General features: G+C 46.6%; 2 protein-coding genes across 18 annotated transcripts in view; one reads left to right on the forward strand and one right to left on the reverse strand.

The window, feature by feature from the left end:
• The window catches only part of EIF2S2 (eukaryotic translation initiation factor 2 subunit beta), a 511,882-nt gene that overhangs the window by 205,843 nt on the left and 285,560 nt on the right, over positions 1-20,479 (forward strand). Inside the window, exon 1 of one of the 14 annotated variants that reach the window (XM_050807240.1) lies at positions 8,103-8,112. The exons of 12 other annotated variants lie outside the window; for them this stretch is intronic. The gene's annotated coding sequence lies outside the window, so the exon portion shown is untranslated. Of the gene's footprint in view, positions 1-8,102; positions 8,113-18,926; positions 18,937-20,479 lie in introns of those variants that run through there. One more of the 14 variants, XM_050807235.1, reaches the window with a different exon arrangement.
• MAP1LC3A (microtubule associated protein 1 light chain 3 alpha) overlaps positions 1-20,479 on the reverse strand; it is a 306,452-nt gene that overhangs the window by 191,521 nt on the left and 94,452 nt on the right. The gene's annotated exons all lie outside the window — the stretch shown is intronic.

The following is a 20,479-nucleotide window of genomic DNA, read 5'->3' on the forward strand; positions in this document are numbered from 1 at the left end:
TGACGTCCTGGGCTCAAGTGATCCTCCCACCTCAGCTTCCTGAGTAGCTGGGACTCCAGGCTCAAGCCACTACACCAGGCTAATTTTTTAAATTTTTGTAGAGACGTGGACTCCCTGTGTTGCCCAGGCTGTTCTCAAACTTCTAGGCTTGGCCAGGCTCGGTGGCTTACACCTGTAATCCCAGCAGTTCGGGAGGCCAAGGCGGGCGAATCACTTGAGGTCAAGAGTTCGATACCAGCCTGGCTAACATGGTGAAAACCCATCTCTACTAAAAATACAAAAATTAGCCGGGCGTGGTGGTGGGTGCCTGTAATCCCAGCTACTCGGGAGGCCGAGGCAGAGAATTGCTTGGACCCAGGAGGCAGAGGTTGCAGTGAGCCACGATCACGCCACTGAACTCCATCCTGGGCCACAGAGCGAGATTCTGTCTCAAAAAAAAAAAAAAATCAAAAATTAGTTGGGCATGGTGGCACACCCCTGTAATCTCAGCTACTCAGGAGGCTGAGGTGGGAGAATTGCTTGAACTCAGGAGACGAGACTGCGGTGAGCCAAGATCGTACCACTGTACTCCAGCCTGAGTGACAGAGTGAAACCCCATCTAAAAAAACACAAAAACCAAACTCCTAGGTTCAAGCCTTCAAGCCTCAAGCAAAGTACTTTCAAAACCACTTCATGTTTCCTGCAACATGTCTTAGGAAAGATTGCTAAAATACCGATTCCTGCGCCCCTATCCTCATTCAGATTCTCTAGTGCAGTGATTTTCAAACCTCAGTACTTATTAGAATTGCCTGCAAGGTTAGTTAAATCATAGATTGCTGAGGCCACTCCCAGAGTTTCTGATTCAGTAGGTCTGGGTGGGGCCTGAGAATTTGCTTTTTTTTTTTTTTTTTTTTTTGGATACTGAGTCTCACTCTGTCACCCAGGCTGGAGTGCAGTGGCCCAACTTCCGCTCACTGCCACCTCTGCTTCCCAGGTTCAAGCGATTCTCCTGCCTCAGCCTCCCAAGCAGCTGGGATTACAGGTGCATGCCACCATGACTGACTAATTTTTGTATTTTTGTAGGGATACAGTTTCCCCATGTTGGCCAGGCTGGTCTCGAATTCCTGACCTCAAGTGATCCGCCTGCCTTGGCCTCCCAAAGTGCTGGGATTACAGGCTTGAGCCACCGTGCCTGGCAGAATTTGCATTTCCCCTTCCCCTTCCCCTTCCCCTTCCCCTTCCCCTTCCCCTTCCCCTTCCCCTTCCCTTCCCAGACAGAGTTTCACTCTTGTTGCCCAGGCTGGAGTGCAATGGCATGATCTTGGCTCACCACAACCTCTGCCTCCTGGATTCAAGCGATTCTCCTGCCTCAGCCTCCCGAGTAGCTGGGATTACAGGCATGCACCACCATGCCTGGCTAATTTTGTATTTTTAGTAGAGACAGGGTTTCACCATGTTAGCCAGGATGGTCTCAATCTCCTGACCTTGTGATCTGCCCGCCTCGGCCTCCCAAAGTGCTGGGATTATAGGGGTGAGCCACTGCACCTGGCCAGTACGAGGTGTTTTTATGACCATTATACAGAGAAGAAAACTGAGTGTGACAGAAATTAAATGGCTTGTTCAAGATCACTCAGCCAGGAACCAGGGATCTAACCCTAAGTCTTCTAGCTCCAGATTCTGTATTCACCTACACTTTTAAAAACTATATAAGGTTAGGCAAAACTAGTCTATGGTGTTAGAAGTCAGGATACTGGTTACGCTTTGAGGGGACGGAATACTTGGAAGAAGGCACAAAGACACCTCTCAGGATGGGTGATAATATTCTGTGTCCTGATCTGAGTAGTGTTACTGTTTCAGGAAAAGGGTCCTGATTCAGACCCCAAGAGAGGGTTCTTGGATCTCGTGCAAGAAAGAATTTGGGGCGAGTCCATACAATAAAGTGAAAACAAGTTATTTATTTATTTATTTATGATGATGATTATTATTTTTTCAGACAGAGTTTTGCTCTTGTTGCCCAGGCTGGAGTGCAGTGGCGCAATCTCAGCTCACTGCAACCTCTGCCTCCTGGGTTCAAGTGATTCTCCTGCCTCATCCTCCCGAGTAACTGGGATTACAGGTGCATACCACCACGCCCTGCTAATTTTTGTATTTTTAGTAGAGACGGCGTTTCACCATGTTGGCCAGGCTGATCTTGAACTCCTGACCTCAGGTGATCCACGTGCCTCAGCCTCCCAAAGTGCTGGGATTACAGGCATAAGCCACGGCGCCCAGCTGATAACAAGTTTATTAAGAAAGTAAAGGGGCGGCCGGGCGCTGTGGCTCAAGCCTGTAATCCCAGCACTTTGGGAGGCCGAGATGGGTGGATTACAAGGTCAGGAGATCGAGACCATCCTGGCTAACCCGGTGAAACCCTGTCTCTACTAAAAAATACAAAAAACTAGCCGGGCGAGGTGGCGGGCGCCTGTAGTCCCAGCTACTCAGGAGGCTGAGGCAGGAGAATGGCGTAAACCCGGGAGGCGGAGCTTGCAGTGAGCTGAGATCCGGCCACTGCACTCCAGCCTGGGCGACAGAGCAAGACTCCATCTCAAAAAAAAAAAAAAAAAGAAAAAAGAAAGTAAAGGGGCCAGGCGCTGTGGCTAACACTTGTAATCCCAGCACTTTGGGAGGCTGAGGCAGGCGGATCACGAGGTCAGGAGTTCAAGACCAGCCTGGCCAACATGGTGAAACCCCGCCTCTACTAAAAATGCAAAAATTGGCTGGGCATGGGGTCGGGTGCCCATAATACCAGCTACTCCAGTGAGCTGACATCGTGCCACTGCACCCCAGCCTGGGCGACAGAGCGAGATTCCATCTCAAAAAAAAGGATAAAAGAAAGTAAAGGAGACCAGGCGTGGTGGCTCACACCTGTAATCCCAGCATTTTGGGAGGCCGAGGCAGGTGGATCGCTGGAGGTCAGGTGTTTGAGACCAGCCTGGCCAACATGGTGAAACCCTGTCTCTACTAAAAATACAAAAAAAGTTAGGCAGGCATGGTGATGCACGCCTGCAATCCCAGCTACTCAGGAGGCTGAGGCAGGAGTATCACTTGAACCCAGGAGGTAGAGATTGCAGTGAGCTGACATCGTGCCACTTCATTCCAGCCTGGGAGACAGAGCAAGATTCTGTCTAAAAAAAAAGGAAAGAAAGTAAAGGAATAAAAGAATGGCTACCCCATAGGCAGAGCAGTGACTTGAGATACCGGCCTAAGGATACTTAGAGTTATTTCTTGATTATATACTGAACAAGGGATGGATAATTTATGAGTTTTCCAGGAAAGGGGTTGCCAATTCCCAGAGCTGAGGGTTACTCCCCTTTTTAGACCATATAGGGTAACTTCTGGATGTTGCCATGGCATCTGTAAACCGTCATGGCACTGGTGGGAGTGTCTTTCACATGCTAATCCATTATAATTAGCGTATAATGAGCAGTGAGGATGACCAGAGGTCACTTTCATTGCCATCTTTGTTTTGGTGGGTTTTAGCCAACTTCTTTATCGGCAAGGTCTTTATGACCTGTAGCTTGTGCCAACCTCCTCTCATTCTGTGACTTAGAATGCCTAACCTCTCACACCTGTAATCCCAGCACTTTGGGAGACCAAGGCGGGCGGATCACAAGGTCAGGAGTTTGAGACCAGCATGGCCAATATGGTGAAACCCCGTCTCTATTGAAAATACAAAAATGAGCCAGGCATGATGGCAGGCACCTATCATCCCAGCTACTCAAGAGGCTGAGGCAGGAGAATCGCTTGAACCCGGGAGGTGGATGTTGCAGTGAGAGGGATCATGCCACTGCATTCCAGCCTGGGCGACAGAGTAAGACTCCATCTCAAAAAAAAAAAAGAAAAGAAAAGAAAAAAGAATGCCTAACCTCCTGGGAATGCAGCCCAGTAGGTCTCAGCCTTATTTTACACAGCCCCTATTCAAGATGGAGTTGCTCTGGTTCAACTGCCTCTGACAGTACACAGGCTTTCTCACTTTGTGAAAATTCATCAAGCCATATACTTATTATTTCTGCATTTTTCTCTATATTATACATCAATAAAAGCTTACTTAAAACAAATGTATGTTCATTTTTATTTTTTTAGCAACAAGGTGTTGCTCTGTCACCTAGGCTGGAGTGCAATGGTGTGATCATAGGAGCCTCAAACTCCTGGGCTCAAGCAATCCTCCTGCCTCAGCCTCCAAGAGGCTTTGTTTTTTTGTTTTGAGACAGAGTCTCGCTCTGTTGCCCAAGCTGGAGTGCAGTGGCACTATCTTAGCTCCTGCCTCAGCCTCCCAAGTAGCTGGGATTACAAGCGCCTGCCACCATGCCCAGCTAATCTTTTTGTATTTTTAGTAGAGACAGGGTTTCACCATGTTGGCCAGGCTGGTCTTGAACTCCTGACCTCTGGTGATCCACTGGCCTCAGCCTCCCAAAGTGTGAGCCACCGCACCCAGTCCCAAATATCTGTTTTAAATGGATATTGGCCAGGAGTAGTGTCTCATGCCTGTAGTCCCAGCACTTTGGGAGGCTGACACAGGAGGATCCTTTGAGGTAAGGAGTTCTAGACCACCCTGGACAACACAGACTCCATCTCTAATAATGGTAATATAAATAAATAAATGCATACTCATTTTGTTTGGAAAATGCATCTCTTTCTACTACATGTCAATGTATAAAAGCTTTATAGTGCATCAGAATTGCCTGAAGGACTTATTAAAACTCAGATTGCTAGGTGTCACCCAAGAATTTCTGAGTCAGGAAGCTCTGTTAGGACTGAGAAATTGCATTTCTTTTTTTCTTTTTTCTTTTCTTTTTTTTTTTTTTGAGACGGAGTCTCGCTCTTGTTGCCCAAGCTGGAGTGCAATGGCACAATCTTGGCTCACTGCAACCTCCACCTCCGGGGTTCAAGCAATTCTCCTGCCTCGGCCTCCCAAGTAGCTGGGATTACAGGCTCCTGCCACCATACCCAGCTAATTTTTTGTATTTTTAGTAGAGACAGGGTTTCACCATGTTTGCTAGGCTAGTCTTGAACTCCTGACCTCAGGTGATCCACCCACCTTGGACTCCCAAAGTTCTGGGATTACAGGCATGGGCCACCGCGCCCAGCTGAGAAATTGCATTTCTAATAAGTTCCAGGTAATGCTGATGCCCACCTAGCATGACACTTTGAGAACCACTGGACTATGCTATCCTACCCTTCTTACTAATGCCAACAGGGTGGGTCAGCTCTCATCTGGGAGGCAGTACCTAACAGGAGTTAGTAATTTCAGCTTCAGTGGCGTATGTATCAAGGATCTAGTCCTTATTATGTCAATAATAATTGCTTGTAGGGCCGAGGGGCAGGGGTTCTTAGGAAAAGTCACCTGAACCTCAGTATCCAAATCTCTAAATGAGTCTAATAGAACCTACCTCCTAGGATGTTGTAAAGATTCTAGAACATCCCAGGTTTGTAGTTGGTGATTGTCCAAGAAGAAGCTGAGTTTGTGAGGGCAGGGAATCCCAGCCTGGCCATTTCCTCATTCTCCCATGCTATGTGGCTCTAGCTCTCAAGTTCCCTGATCCAGAACTCAGCCTGGTCTTGGCCTGGTCAGAATGCAGGATCAGTGGTTGATAAAACTGAGCCACCCTTACCTTCCTTCTGCCTATGACACCTGTGCCAATCCAGGACAGGACTAGCCCTGCTAGAGCAGGGGCCAGAAACCTGGAGGAGCCTGTCACCAGCAAGGGAAGGAGGTTCCTAGGCCTCTTGGGAAGGAGGAGGGCAGGAAGCAGGGCTGCAGAGCTGGAAGGAGTTGGGAGAAAAACCCCAGCGGCCCACATGCCACCTGCCACTTACCAGATTTCCCTGCAGAACACTTAGTCATACTATTGTCCCCCTCTTTCCTGGAGCCTCTTTGCTTTCACTTGCCAGAGGAAGGCTTGAAAAACTGTGTGTTAATGGAGAGAAGACACCACGGGGCTTCTGGGGGCCTGAGATCTGGATCCAAAGAAACCACTTAAGGCTGGGTGTGATGGCTTATTATTTCTCTTTAAGACTGTTTACTTATCCTTGAAATAAGGTACACAAGTTCTGTCCATGGTCCCAGGTTGCCAGATTTAGAAAATAAAAATATAGAATGCCCAGTTAAATTTGAATTTCAGATAAACAACAGATAATTTTTAGTATAAATATGTGCAGCTATTGCATGTAACATACTATTACTAAAAATTTTCTCATTGTTTATCTAAAATTAAAATTTAACTGGGCATTCTATATTTTATTTGGCAACCCTACTTCCAAGGCTTTATAATACACTTTCTGGATCAGAGGTAATAAACTTAAATGCCTCCAAGGACCATCCAGGTAAAATAAAAAATAACATTTAGGTCAGCTGCGATGGGTCACACCTGTAATGCCAGCACTTTGGAGGCCAAGGTGGGTGGATCACTTGAGGCCAGGAGTTCCAGACCAGCCTGGCCAACATGGAGAAACCCTGCTTCTACTAAAAACACACACACAAAAAAAAAATTAGCCAGGTATGGTGGCATCCACCTGTGATCCCAGCTACCTGGGAGGCTGAGGCACAAGAATCACTTGAATCTGGCAGGTGGAGATTGCAGTGAGCCAAAATTGTGCCACTGCACTCCAGTCTGGGCGACAGAATAAGGCTCTATTTCAAACAAAACAAAACAAAAACCCACCTAGGCCAGGTGCGGTAGCTCACACTTGTAATCCCAGCACTTTGGGAGGCTGAGGCAGATAGACCACCTGAGGTCAGGAGTTCAAGACCAGCCTGACCAACATAGTGAAACTCCGTCTCTACTAAAAATACCAAACAACTAGCAGGACGTGGTGGCAGGTGCCTGTAATCCCAGCTACTCGGGAGGCTGAAGCAGGAGAACTGCTTGAACCCGGGAGGTGGAGGTTTCAGTAAGCCAAGGTCTCTCCACTGCACTCTAGCTTGGGCGACAGAGCAAAACTTTGTCTCAAAAAAAACCCAAAAAAATCCAGAAACAAATAGTAAATTGTAGTTAATGATAGGCATGTTGAAGTGTTTAGAGGTAGTGAACTCTGCAACTTCTTTGAAATGCATCAAAAAATTAGATGGGACTGGGCACAGTGGCTCATACCTGTAATCCTAGCAGCACTGTGGTCAGGAGTTCAAGACCAGCCTGGCCTACCTGGTGAAACCCTGTCTCTACTAAAAATACAAAAATTAGCTGGGCATGGTGGTGGATGCCTGCAATCCCAGCTACTCGGAAGCCAGAGGCAGGAGAATCACTTGAACCCAGGAGGCGGAAGTTGCAGTGAGCCGAGATCACACCACTGCACTCCAGCCTGGGTGACAAAGCAAAATTCCATCTCAAAAAAAAAAAAAAAAAAAATTAGCTGGGTGTGATGGCTCACACCTGTAGTCCCAACTACTCAGGAGGCTAGGGTAGGAGAACTGCTTGAGCCCTGGAGGTTGAAGCTCCAGTGAGCTTTGATCTTGCCACTGCAATCCAGCTTGGGCAACAAAGAGATACTCTCTCTCGAAAAATAAATAAACAGGCCAGGCACAGTGGCTCAGGCCTGTAATCCCAGCACTTTGGGAGGCTGAGGCAGGCGGATCACTAGAGGTCAGGAGTTCAAGACCAGCCTGGTCAACATGGCAAAACCCCATCTCTACTAAAAACACAAAAATTAGCCGGGATTGCTGCCACGTGCCTGTAATCCCAGCTAGTTGGGTGGCTGAGGCAGAAGGATTGCTTGAACCCTGGAGGTGGAGGTTGCAGTAAGCAGAAATCATGCCACTGCACTCTGGCCTGGGCAACAGAGTAAAACTCTGTCTCAAAAAAATAATAGTAAGATGGATGGGAGGAGAGATGGAGAAACAGATGAATGAGTAAATATGCAACAAAGCAAATGTAGCAGACAGTTAACAATTGTAGAATCTAGGTAATGGGTGGATGAGCATTCACTGAACAGTTCTTTCAACTGCTCTGTATGTTTGAAAATTTTCATAATATAGTGTTGGGAGGAAATCTTGCGCAAGCAAAATGCAGCCCAAGCCTGAGCAACATAGTAAGACCCTGTCTCTATGAAAATAAAATAAAAATAGTAGCCAGCTGTGGTGGCAAAAGGCTGAGGGGGGAGGATCGAATGAGCCTAGGAGGTCAAGGCTACAATGAGCCATGTTCACGCAACTGCACTCAAACCTGGGCGACAGAGTGAGACTCTGTCTCAAAAACAAACATATAAACAAAAACCCAAAAAGGCTGGGCACAGTGTCTCATGCCTGTAATCCCAGTACTTTGGGAGGCCGAGGCAGGTGGATCACTTGAGGTCAGGAGTTGGAGACCAGCCTGGCCAACATGGTGAAACCTCATCTCTACTAAACATACAAAAATTAGCCAAGCGTGGGGGCATGAGCCTGTAATCCCAGCTACTCAAGAGGCTGAGGCAGGAGTGTCACTTGAATCTGGGAGGCGGAGTTTGCAGTGAGCCGAGATCTCCCCATCACGCTCCAGCTTGGGTGACAGAGCGAGATTCCATCTCAAAAAAAAAAAAAAAAAAAAAAAATGCAGTTGATTTTCACAGCTGAATTTCCAACCCCTGATCCATTTGCAGCCAGCTCCATGTTCTATTCTTCCTCTTTTTTGGGCTACAAACTAAAATGATTTTATTTACAAAGTTCCTTTCTCCTTGCTCTTTTCCCAGTGTTCCTCCTAATTGGGTTCAAGTTCCCTGCCTACTATTTATTTGCCATGTGACCTTGCCTCTCTGGGTCTCTGCTGACATCTGGAAATTGAGGTCAAATGCATTTTTTTTGTTTATCTTGAGGCAGGAGTTTGGACCATTTAATCTGTGAAGATTTCCTCCTTCCTCCCTCCCCAAACCAAAAGCCTTTTTTTTTTTTTTTTTTTGGTCTTATTTTTTTGAGACGGAGTTTTGCTCTTGTCGCCCAGGTTGGAGTGCAATGGCACGATCTCGGCTCACTGCAACCTCCGCCTCCCCGTTCAAGCGATCCTCCTGCCTCCACCTCCTGAGTAGCTGGGATTACAGGCATGCACACCACCCCCGGCTAATTTTATGTTTTTAGTAGAGACAGGGTTTCTCCATGTTGGTCAGGCTGGTCTGGAACTCCCAACCTCAGAGTATCTGCCCACCTCAGCCTCCCAAGGTGCTGGGATTACAGGCATGAGTCGCTGAGCCCAGACTATCCATAAGTCTTTCAAGGGGAAAAAGCCAGTCTTATCCATACTCATGTGTCTTCTGGCAGGTAGTGACATCTTAAGGGTGCTCAGGAAATGCTTGAATGAAATCCCTCTGTAAACAGAAAGGAGGAGACAAGGACATATATTGAATGCCCACTGTGTTTTTATGAACTAGATGTGCCTTTATTTATCCCACAGCTACCCAGTGAGGTAGGAGTCACTGTGATTCCCACTTTTATAGAGGAAGAAACCGGTTCAGAAGGGAAAAGTGACTGGCCAAAATTCACAGTGAATTCAAGAAACAGATCTGAGATTGGAACCCAGGACTATCTCTTTCAACTTCATCACAACTGCCTCTTCCTGAATCAATGAAAGGAAGAGTCTCTTTTTCTGTAGCCTTCAAATTTTCTATACTGAATTAGAAGTAGGAAAAAAAAAAAGTTATAGGCCGGGCACAGTGGCTCCTGCCTGTAATCCCAACACTTTGGGAGCCTGAGATGGATGGATCACCTGAGGTCAGGAGTTCAAGACCAGCCTGACCAACATGGTAAAACTAAAAATACAAAAATTACCCTGGCATACCACGCCCGTAATCCCAGCTACTCAGGAGGCTGAGGCAGGAGAATCACTTGAACCTGGGAGGTGGAGGTTGCAGTGAGCTGAGATCACGCCATTGCACTCCAGCCTGGGTGACAGAGCAACACTTCGTCTCAAAAAAAAAAAAAAAAAAAAGAAAAGAAAAAGAAAGAAAAAGGCCGGGCGTGGTAGCTAACCCCTATAATCCCAGCAATTTGGGAGGCCAAGGCAGGCGGATCACGAGGTCGGGAGTTTAAGACCAGCCTGACCAACATGGTGAAACCGTGTCTCTACTAAAAATAGAAAAATTAGCTTGGCATGGTGGCACGTACCTCTAATCCCAGCTACTCAGGAGGCTGAGGCAGAAGAATCGCTTGAATCCAGGAGGCGGAGGTTGCAGTGAGCCGAGATCATGCCACTGCACTCCAGCCTGGGTGACAGACCAAGACTCTATCTCAAAAAAAACAAAAGAAAAAGTTATAAAAATAAATCACAATCAGGAGCTATCAATACATCCCCCTGCAATTTTGGGGAGATTTGAGCTTCAGAGGGGCAACTGCAAGACTCAAGAACTGCCTTAGATAATAATCAGCATGCCAGAGCTTCTTCTAGTCCTGCTCATTACCCTCAGTTCCTTCTTTTCTTGTTCTCAAATCTAAAGTTATCCTTCTTCCAGGAAAGCCCCATTGGCCTATCTCTACAAACTGTGGTCCTGAATAATTTCTTGCCCAGAGTTCTCACTGGAGATGACTGGCCTAAGCCAGAACCTGCATCTCAGGGGAGAAAAAAAAAAGATTAAAGCCGTTCCTGTGAATTCCTCAGGCAAAGGCAAAGTCAAGCAACAAGCATCCAGGTCACCTTATGCAAGTTGGGAAGGTGTTGTCAGGCAGAAACACCCCTGGGAATCTTAGAAATCAGACTTGATTCATGCAAACTACTGAGGTGGCAAAGGGTGCAATTATAAACATGGGGACATATGTGACTTTATTTTCAGTCATCGGGAACCTTCTAGACTTGGAGAAGGAGGAGCAGGTCCCACAGGTCAACTGGTCCATTAAGGCATTAAGGCTGTTTCCTCATGTATGAAACAGGACTGGCCAGGCACGGTGGCTCATGCCTGTAATCCCAGCACTTTGGGAGGCCAAGGCGGGAGGATCACTTGAGATCAGGAGTTCGAGACCAGCCTGGCCAACTTCGTGAAACCCTGTCTCTACTAAAAATACAAAACTTAACCGGGCATGGTGGTACATGCCTGTAATCCCAGCTACGCAGGTGGCTGAAGCAGGAGAATTGCTTGAACCCAAGCAGCAGAGGCTGCAGTGAGCCAAGATAACACCACTGCGCTCCAGCGTGGAAGAGAGTGAGACTCCATCTCAGAAAAAAAAAAGAAAGAAAGAAAGAAAAGAAAGAAGAAGAAACATGACTTAGTGTCTTACCTCTTAGGTTGTAGAAAGGATAAAATGAGACTGTATTGACACAGTACAGGCCCAAGTGTGCTCGATGAAACCAAGGGCTGTGACCTGATTAGGCCCGTCAAACTTAACCTGGCTGGGCGCAGTGGCTCACACCTGTAATCCCAGCAGTTTGGGAGGCCAAGGTGGGTAGATCACCTGAGGTCAGGAGTTGGAGCCCAGCCTGGCCAATATGGTGAAACCCCGTCTCTGCTGAAAGTACTATAATTAGCTGGGCATGGTGGCGGGCATCTGTAATTCCAGCTACTCAGGTGGCTGAGGCAGGAGAATTGCTTGGACCCAGGAAGCAGAGGTTGCAGTGAGCCGAGATCACGCCATCTCACTCCCGCCTGGGCGGCAAGAGTGAAACTCAGTCTCAAAAACAAACAAACAAACAAACAAACTTAACCTGCCTTACTTGCTTTTCTTTTTTTTCCTTTTAGAAATTTTATCACCTATATCATGCTTTGATTTGTTTCCTTTTAGTTACTTGCTTCTAGTTGATTTTAAAACCTATATAGCTAAAAGTCACATAGCTAAGCAGTGTATAACTAGACTTCCACAGTGTCCTTATAGATAACATATCTGATATATAGGTCACTATGACAATGGTTGCTTAAGTTGTTTTTCAGGAACTCACAGTCAGTTCTTGTCCAGTTCAAGCTGGCTGAGCCCACCGACCCTTCACTTCGGCCTGCTTGAGTGTCTGATGGGTGACCTTTCAATGTTAGAGGGCCAAAAAGTCCATCCTTAGATCATACTAATGATGTCATTTTGTGAACCTGCATCCTATGAACCATAAAGCTTGACTGTGCTTGCACAGATCACCAATGGCCCCACTTTTCTTTACCTCCAATCACCTTTCCCAACACCTTGGACCACCTTGCTTCTTTATCCCATAAATATCCCTAAACCCTGTTTTCAGAGATGCAGATTTCAGACCTGTTCTCCTATCTCTTCACTGGGCTGCCTTGTGAATAATCTCTTTATTGGCTGCAAAACTTACCATCTCAGTGATTGGCATACTGTGCAATGGGCAGAACAAGCCTGATTCGGTAATGTTGATTTTTCAGCTGAGGCAAATATCCCAGAGTGTTTAGGTGACTTCCCTGAGATCAGCTAGTAATTGATGGAATCAGGATTCACTTTTGATCGGCCTGACTCTAGAGCGCTCACTCTGAACCTTTAAACCAACTTCTTTCAAGGGGTTGTGCAGTGACAGATGTACACAAGATGATTTTAGGTGGTGCCATAAATGGTCATTTAAAATAACTTTTGCTGGGTGCAGTGGTTCACACCTGTAATCCCAGTACTCTGGGAGGCCGAGGCAGGTGAATCACCTGAGATCAGGAGTTCAAGAGCAGCCTGGCCAACATGGCAAAAACCCGTCTCTACTAAAAATAACAAAAATTAGCTGGGTGTGGTGGCAGTAGCCTGTAATCCCAGCAACTCGGGAGGCTAAGGCAGGAGAATTGTTTGAACCCAGGAGGCGGAAGTTGCAGTGAGTTGAGATTGCGCCATTGCACCCCAGCCTGGGCAACAAGCCTCCGTCTCAAAAAATAAAGAAAGAAGTAACTATTTATTTATTTATTTATTTATTTATTTATTTTAAATAGAGACTGGTTTTGCTGTGTTGCCCAGGCTGGTCTCAAACTCCTGGGCTCAAGCAATCCGCCCGCTTCAGCCTCCCAAAGTGCTAAGATAACAGGCATGAGCCACCATGCCCAACCTAAAAATATGTTTTTATTGTGAAAAATATCAGAGATAGATAAGAACAGAGAGAACAGTATAATGAATTTCTAGTGTCATAAGCTTCAAATACCAGTAACAATAGTTTTCAGGCTGGGCATGTTGGTTCACACCTATAATCCAAGCATTTTGAGAGGTGAGGTGATCACTTGAAGTCAGGAGTTAGGCCGGGCGTGGTGGCTCAAGCCTGTAATCCCAGCACTTTGGGAGGCCGAGACGGGTGGATCATGAGGTCAGGAGATCGAGACCATCCTGGCTAATACGGTGAAACCCCGTCTCTACTAAAAAAATACAAAAAACTAGCCGGGCGAAGTGGCGGGTGCCTGTAGTCCCAGCTACTCGGGAGGCTGAGGCAGGAGAATGGCGTGAACCCGAGAGGAGGAGCTTGCAGTGAGCTGAGATCCGGCCACTGCACTCCAGCCTGGGTGACAGAGCAAGACTCCGTCTCAAAAAAAAAAAAAAAAAAAAAAAAAAAAAGAAGTCAGGAGTTGGCGATCAGCCTGGGCAACATAAAGAGACCCTCATCTCTAAGAAAAGGCTGGATGCAATGGCTCATGCCTGTAATCCCAAACTTGGGGGGGCCAAGGCAGGCGGATCACTCGAGGTCAGGAGTTCAAGACCAGCCTGGCCAACATGGTGAAACCCTGTCTCTACTAAAAATACAAAATTAGCCAGGTGTGGTGGCACACACCTGTAGTCCCAGCTACTAGGGAGGTTGAGGCAGGAGAATCACTTGAACCTGAGAGGCATAGGTTGCAGTGAGCTGAGATCGTGCACCGCACTCCAGTCTGGTGACAGAGCAAGACTTGGTCTCAAAAAGAAAGAAAGAAAGAAAAATAGTTTCATCTACTACCTCCATTGATGGCTTATTTCAAAGCAAATCCCAGACATCATGTAATTTCTTCTGTCAGTATTTCAGTAGATTGTATGGTAGCTTTTATCTTAGTAGTTGCATTCCTTAGTAATGTATATACTGAAGCAGTGGGTGGCTAACCCATTGAGCTGGTCATTTCACAGATATTGTGTAGGATGTGGCTAAAGTAAGATTTTAGCTATTAAAACTATGAGATGCCATGTTCTCACTATCAGATCAGTCAGGAACAAAAAGTTTGATATCTCAACCGTGTTACCAAGCATGTGAGAAAACAGCCATACTCTTGATTGGAGTATAAATTGATGTGATGCCAATTGCGTGGTGGGAGGACAATTTGGCTGTATCTATGAAAATTTTAAAAATATATGTCAGGACTGGGCACAATGGCACATGCCTGTAATCCCAGCACTTTGGGAGGCTGAAGTGGAAGGATTGCTTGTATCCAGGAGTTCTAGACAACTGTAGGCAACATAGCAAGACCCCATCTCTACAAAAAATAAAAAATTAGTTGGGCATAGTGCTGCATGTGTGTAGTCCCAGGTACTCAGGAGGCTGAGACAGGAGGATTGCATGAGACCAGGAGGTTGAGGCTGCAATGAGCTGTGATCTTGCCACTGTACTCCAGTCTGGGCGATAGAATGAGACCTTGTCTCAAAAAAAAAAAAAAAAAAAAAAAAAAAGACATAAGAAAAAATCTTCAAGACTTTGGGTTAGGTAAAGATTTCTTAGATGTGACAGCAAAAGCTTAATCTATAAAAGGAAAAATTGATCAATGAAACCATCAAAATTCAATTTTTTCTGTGTCTTTGAAAGATACCATTTGCTTTCTGTGCTACCCACGGAGGGGTCCATATGACATTGTTCTGGATTCCCATTGTAACTTCAAGGGAAAATTTCACAATGTCCAGAGCCCTTGATGTCCTGCCAGTGAAGGAAGATGTCCTCAAGTTCCTTGTAGCAGGATAGCAGGAACCCACTTAGGTGGCATCAACCTTGACTTCCAAATGGAACAGCACTTTTTTTTTTTTTTTTTTTAGACAAAGTCTTACTCTGCCGCCCAGGCTGGAGTGCAGTGGCGCCATCTTCGCTCACTGCAACCTCTGCCTCCTGGATTCAAGCGATTCTCTTGCCTCAGCTTCCTGAGTAGCTGGGATTACAGGTGCACGCCACCATGCCTGGCTAATTTTCGTATTTTTAGTAGAGATAGGGTTTCATCATGTTGGCCAGGCTGGTCTCGAACTACTGACCTCAAATCCTCAAGTGATCTGCCTGCTTCAGCCTCCCAAAGTGCTGGGATTACAGGCAAGAGCCACTGCGACTGGCCAGAATAGCACATCTATAAGAGGAAAAGTGACAGTATCTACGTCGTCAATCTGAAGAGGACCTGGGAGAAGCTTCTGCTGGCACCTCATGCCATTGTTGCCATTGAGAACCCTGCTGATGTCACTGTCCTATCTTCCAGGGACACTGTCCAGCCAGCTGTGCTGAAGTTTGCTGCTGCCACTGGAGCCACTCCAGTTGCTGGCCACTTCACTCCTAGAACTATCACTAACCAGATCCAGGCAGCCTTCTGGGAGCCACAGCTTTTTGTGGCTACTGACCCCAGGGCTGACCACCAGCCTCTCACAGAGGCTTCTTAGGTACACCCACCTACCATTGCTCTGCATCACACAGATTCTCCTCTGTGCTATGTGGACATTGGCAACCCATGCAACAAGACTGCTTCCTCAGTGGGTTGAATGTGGTGGAGGCTGGCCCAGGAAGTTCTGCACGTGTGTGGCATCATGTGAACACTCGTGGGAGGTCATGCCTGATCTCTGCTTCTACAGAGATTCTAAAGAGACTGAAAATGAAGAGCAGGCTACTGATGAAAAGGCTTTGACCAAGGAGGAATTTCAGGGTGAACGGAGACAGCTCCAGCTCCTGAGTTCACTGCTACTCAGCCAGAGGTTGCAGACTGGTCTGAAGGCCTGCAGGTGCCCCCTGTGCCTATTCAGCAGGTCCCACTGAAGACTCAGCCTGCCATGCAGGCCTGGTCTGCAGCTTCCCCTGCTCAGGAGAATTGCTTGAACTCAGGAGTTTGAGACCAGCCTGGGCAATATAGCAAGACCCCATCTCTTAAAAAAATTTTTTTAAATTGTTCACTTAAAATGTTTGTTTATTTATTTTTCTCCTTGAGATGGAGTCTCGCTCTATCGCTCAGGCTGCAACCTCCTCCTCCTGGGTTGAAGCAATTCTCCTGCTTCAGCCCCCTTGAGTAGCTGGGATTACAGGCTTGCACCACCATGCCCAGCAAATTTTTGTACTTTTAGTAGAGGTGGCGTTTCACCTTGTTGGCCAGGCTACTCTTGAACGCCTGACCCCACGTGATCCACTCACCTCGGCCTCCCAGAATGTTGTGATTACAGGTGTGAGTCAGAGTGCTGAGCCCTAAAATGGTTAATTTTATGCTATGTGAATTTTACTTTAATTTTTTTAAAGTCATCATCAAGAAAATAAAAGAGAAGCCACACACTAGGAAAAAATATCTGTATAATACATACATGACAAAGGACTTGTAGTCACAATATACGAAGAGCTCTTACAACTCCATAATAAGACAAACCACTCATTTTAAAAATGGACAAAAGATCCGAATGGACATTTCACCAACAAAGATCCAGAAATAGCTAATAAGCACATGAAAATAAGCCCAACATCATTAGCCATTAGTGAAATTAGTGTCCCTTTCTCTAAATCATCTTTAGACAGAAGCACAGGGCTGCCTCCCTGGCATGTTCTTAACCTTGGCAAAATAAACTTCGAAATTGATTGAGACCTGTCTCAGAAACTTTTTGGTCTACACCAGACACAGAATATCACATAGTCCATGTATATGGAATGCCCACAATGGGATGCCATTTTATTATTTTATTTTATTTTTTGAGACGGATTCTTGCTCTGTTGCCCAAGCTGGAGCACAGTGGTATGATCTCGGCTCGTTGCAACCTCTGCCTCCTGGGTTCAAGTGATTCTCCTACCTCAGCCTCCTGAGTAGCTGGGATTACAAGCACGTGCCACCACACCCAGCTAATTTTTTTTTTTTTTTTTTGAGATGGAGTATCACTCTTGTTGCCCAGGCTGGAGTGCAATGGCGCGATCTCGGCTCACTGCAAATTTTGCCTCCTAGATTCAAGTGATTCTCCTGTCTCAGCCTCCTGAGTAGCTGGGATTTCAGGCACCAGCCACCAGGCCCAGCTAATTTTTGTATTTTTAGTAGAGACGGGTTTCACTATATTGGCCAGGCTGGTCTGGAACTCCTGACCTCAGGTGATCCACCCACCTCGGCCTCCCAAAGTGCTGGGATTACAGGCGTGAGCCACCACACCCGGCCATAAGTTTTTTTTAATAAATAGAGACAAGATCTGACTATGTCGCCCAGGCTGGTCTCAAATTCCTAAGCTCAAGTGATCCTCCCACCTCAGCCTCCCAAACTGGTACAATTTACTGACCACCACATGAATACACAATTGACTTTTCCTCTACCAGCTTCTTTTTCTCTTGCAACATGTGGATTCAGTAATGTGACCTCACCCTTCCTCTTTCCCCTCCAAGCCTGCTTTTCCCCTTGAAATATTGAAGCCCTGAAAAACATCTTTGGAGAAAGGCACAGATCTGCCTCCCTGGCACATTCTTAACCATAGCAAAATAAACTTATAAATTGATTGAGACCTGTCTCAGATACTTTTTAGTTTAAACCAGTCACAAAAATATCATATATTCCATATATATAGACTGTCCAGAAAAGGCAAATCTATAGAAACAAAAAGTAACCTGGGTGAGGTGGCTCATGCCTGTAATCCCAGCGCTCTGGGAAGCTACGGCAAACAGCCGGGTTGAGCCCAGAGTTCGAAGCAGGCAGATGGGTTGAGCCCAGAGTTAGAGACGAGCCTGGACAACATGGTGAAACTCCATCTCTACAAAAAATACAAAAATTAGCCAGGCATGGTGGCACACGCCTGTAGTCCCAGCTACTTGGGAGACTGAGGTGGGAGGATTGCTTGAGCCCAGGAAATCGAGGATGCAGTGAGCCATGATCTTACCATGGCATTCCAGCCTGGGTGACACAGTGAGATTCACTCTCAAAAAAAAAAAAAAAAAGGAAGTGCAGGGGCATAGGGTGTCATGAGACATAGTCATGAGACCATGAAGAGCTAGCTTTTTTTTTTTTTTTTTTTTTTTGAGACGGAGTCTTGCTCTGTCGTCCAGGCTAGAGTGCAGTGGCGCAATCTCCACTCACTGAAAGCTCCACCTTCTGGGTTCACGCCATTCTCCTGCCTCAGCCTCCTGAACAGCTGGGATTACAGGCACCCTCTACCAAGCCCGGCTAATTTTTTTGTAATTTTAGTAGAGACGGGGTTTCACTGTGTTAGCCGGGATGGTCTTGATCTCCTGACCTCGTGATGCGCCCGCCTCAGCCTCCCAAAGTGCTGGGATTACAGGCATGAGCCACCGAGCCTGGCCTTTTTTTTTTTTTTTTTTTTTTTTTTTTTCCTGAGATAGAATCTCATTCTATTGCCCAGGCTGTAGTGCAGTGGCATGATCTCAGCTCACCACCACCTCAACCTCCTGGGTTCAAGTGATTCTTGTGCCACAGCCTCCTGAGTAACTGGGACTACAGATGCGCGCCACCATGCCTGGCTAATTTTTTTTTTTTTTTTTGAGATAGGTCTCGCTCTGTTACCCAGGCTGCATGCGGTGGTGCGATCTTGGCTCACTGCAACCTCTCCCTCCAGGGTTCAAGCAATTCTCCTGCCTCAGTCTCTTGAGTAGCTGGGACTACAGGTGCGCACCACCATACCTGACTAATTTTTGTATTTTTAGTAGAGATGGGGTTTCACCATGCTGGCCAGGCTGGTCTCAAATTCTTGACTTCGTGATCAGCCCACCTCGGTCTCCCAAAGTGCTGGGATTGCAGGCGTGAGCCACTGAGCCCAGCAATTTTGTATTTTTAGTATTTCCAACTCCTGACTTCAAGTGATCCACCTGCCTCAGCCTCTCAAAGTGCTGGGAATACAGGCGTGAGCCACTGAACCAAGCCCTAGAGCTAGCATCTAATCCAACATGGGGGATCAGGGAAGTATCTAAAGCAGTAAGAATATATTTTGTTGGCTGGGTGCAGTGTGGCTCATGCATGTAATCCCAGTACTTTGGGAGGCCGAGGCAGGTGGATCATGAGGTCAGGAGATCGAGACCAGCCTGGTCAACATGCTGAAACCCCGTCTCTACTAAAAACACAAAAAATTAGCCGGGTATGGTGGCACAGGCCTGTAGTCGCAGATACTCAGGAGGCTGAGGCAGGAGAATTGCTTAAACTCGGGAGGCGGAGGTTGCAGTGAGCCGAGATTGCACCACTGCACTCCAGCCTAGCCAAGATTGCACCACTGCACTCCAGCCTGGGCAACAGAGCAAGACTCTGTCTCCAAAAAAAAAAAAAAAGAATATCTTTTGTTAAAATATTTGGCCTTTTGTCCTAGATCCTTGAAGCCCCTCTAGGAATAGCTTCAGTGCCAGAAGGTGAAAGATAAAAAGATTGTTATTTAAAACAATCCCTTTTCAAACACACTTGAGTATATGTTTTGTTTTGTTTTGTTTTGTTTTGAGAGGGAGTCTCGCTCTGTTACCAGGCTGGAATGCAGTGGTGCAATCTCCACTCACTGCAACCTCTGCTTCCCGGGTTAAAGTGATTCTCATGCCTCAGCCTCCTGAGTAGCTGGGATTACAGGCACATGCCACCACACCCGGCTAGTTTTTTGTGTTTTGTTTTAGTAGAGACGGGGTTTCACCATGTTGGCCAGGATGGTCTCAATCTCCTGACCTCATGATCTGCCCGCCTTGGCCTCCCATGGTGCTGGGATTACATGTGTGAGCCACAGCGCCTGACCGAATTTATGTTAATGAGAGGATTTGGGGAAAGTTCCCAGATAACCACAGGATGGGGGTCTGGCTGCCAGAGGATCCAACCATTTAGTCAAATGGTTAGAAGTTTCAACCCCACACCCAACCTCCAGGGAGGGTCTCAAAGTGAAGTTAATCACCAATGGCCAATTATTTATCAGTCATGCTTACATAATGACGCTTTATTTTATTTATTTATTTTTTTGAGACAGGAGACTCGCTATGTTGCCCAGGCTGGAGAGCAATGGCGTGATCTCAGCTCACTGCAATCTCTGCCTCCCAGGTTCAAGTGATTCTCGTGCCTCAGCCTCCTGAGTAGTTGGGACTACAGGCACCCACCACCACAACCAGCTAATTTTTGTATTTTTAGTATAGATGGGGTTTCACCGTGTTGGCCAGGCTGGTCTTGAACTCCCAACCTTAGGTGATCTATCTGCCTACGCCTCCCAAAGTGCTGGGATTACAGGCATGAGCCTCTGGGCCCAGCCTAACGCTTCCATTATAAACCAAAATGACTGGGTTCAGAGAGCTTCTAAATAGCTGAACACCTATAGGCTTCCAGGACGGTGAATAGGAGCACATCCACATGCAGGAGGAGGCAACACCCCAGCTCCATGGGGATAAAAGCGCCCGTGCTCCAGACCCTTTCAGACTTTACCCTTTGTTCTCTTCATCTGATATAATGTATATGTTTCCCTGAGTTCTGCGAGTCCCTC

The sequence above is a fragment of the Macaca thibetana genome, chromosome 10 (assembly GCF_024542745.1).
Source record: "Macaca thibetana thibetana isolate TM-01 chromosome 10, ASM2454274v1, whole genome shotgun sequence".
Lineage (NCBI taxonomy): Eukaryota > Metazoa > Chordata > Mammalia > Primates > Cercopithecidae > Macaca > Macaca thibetana.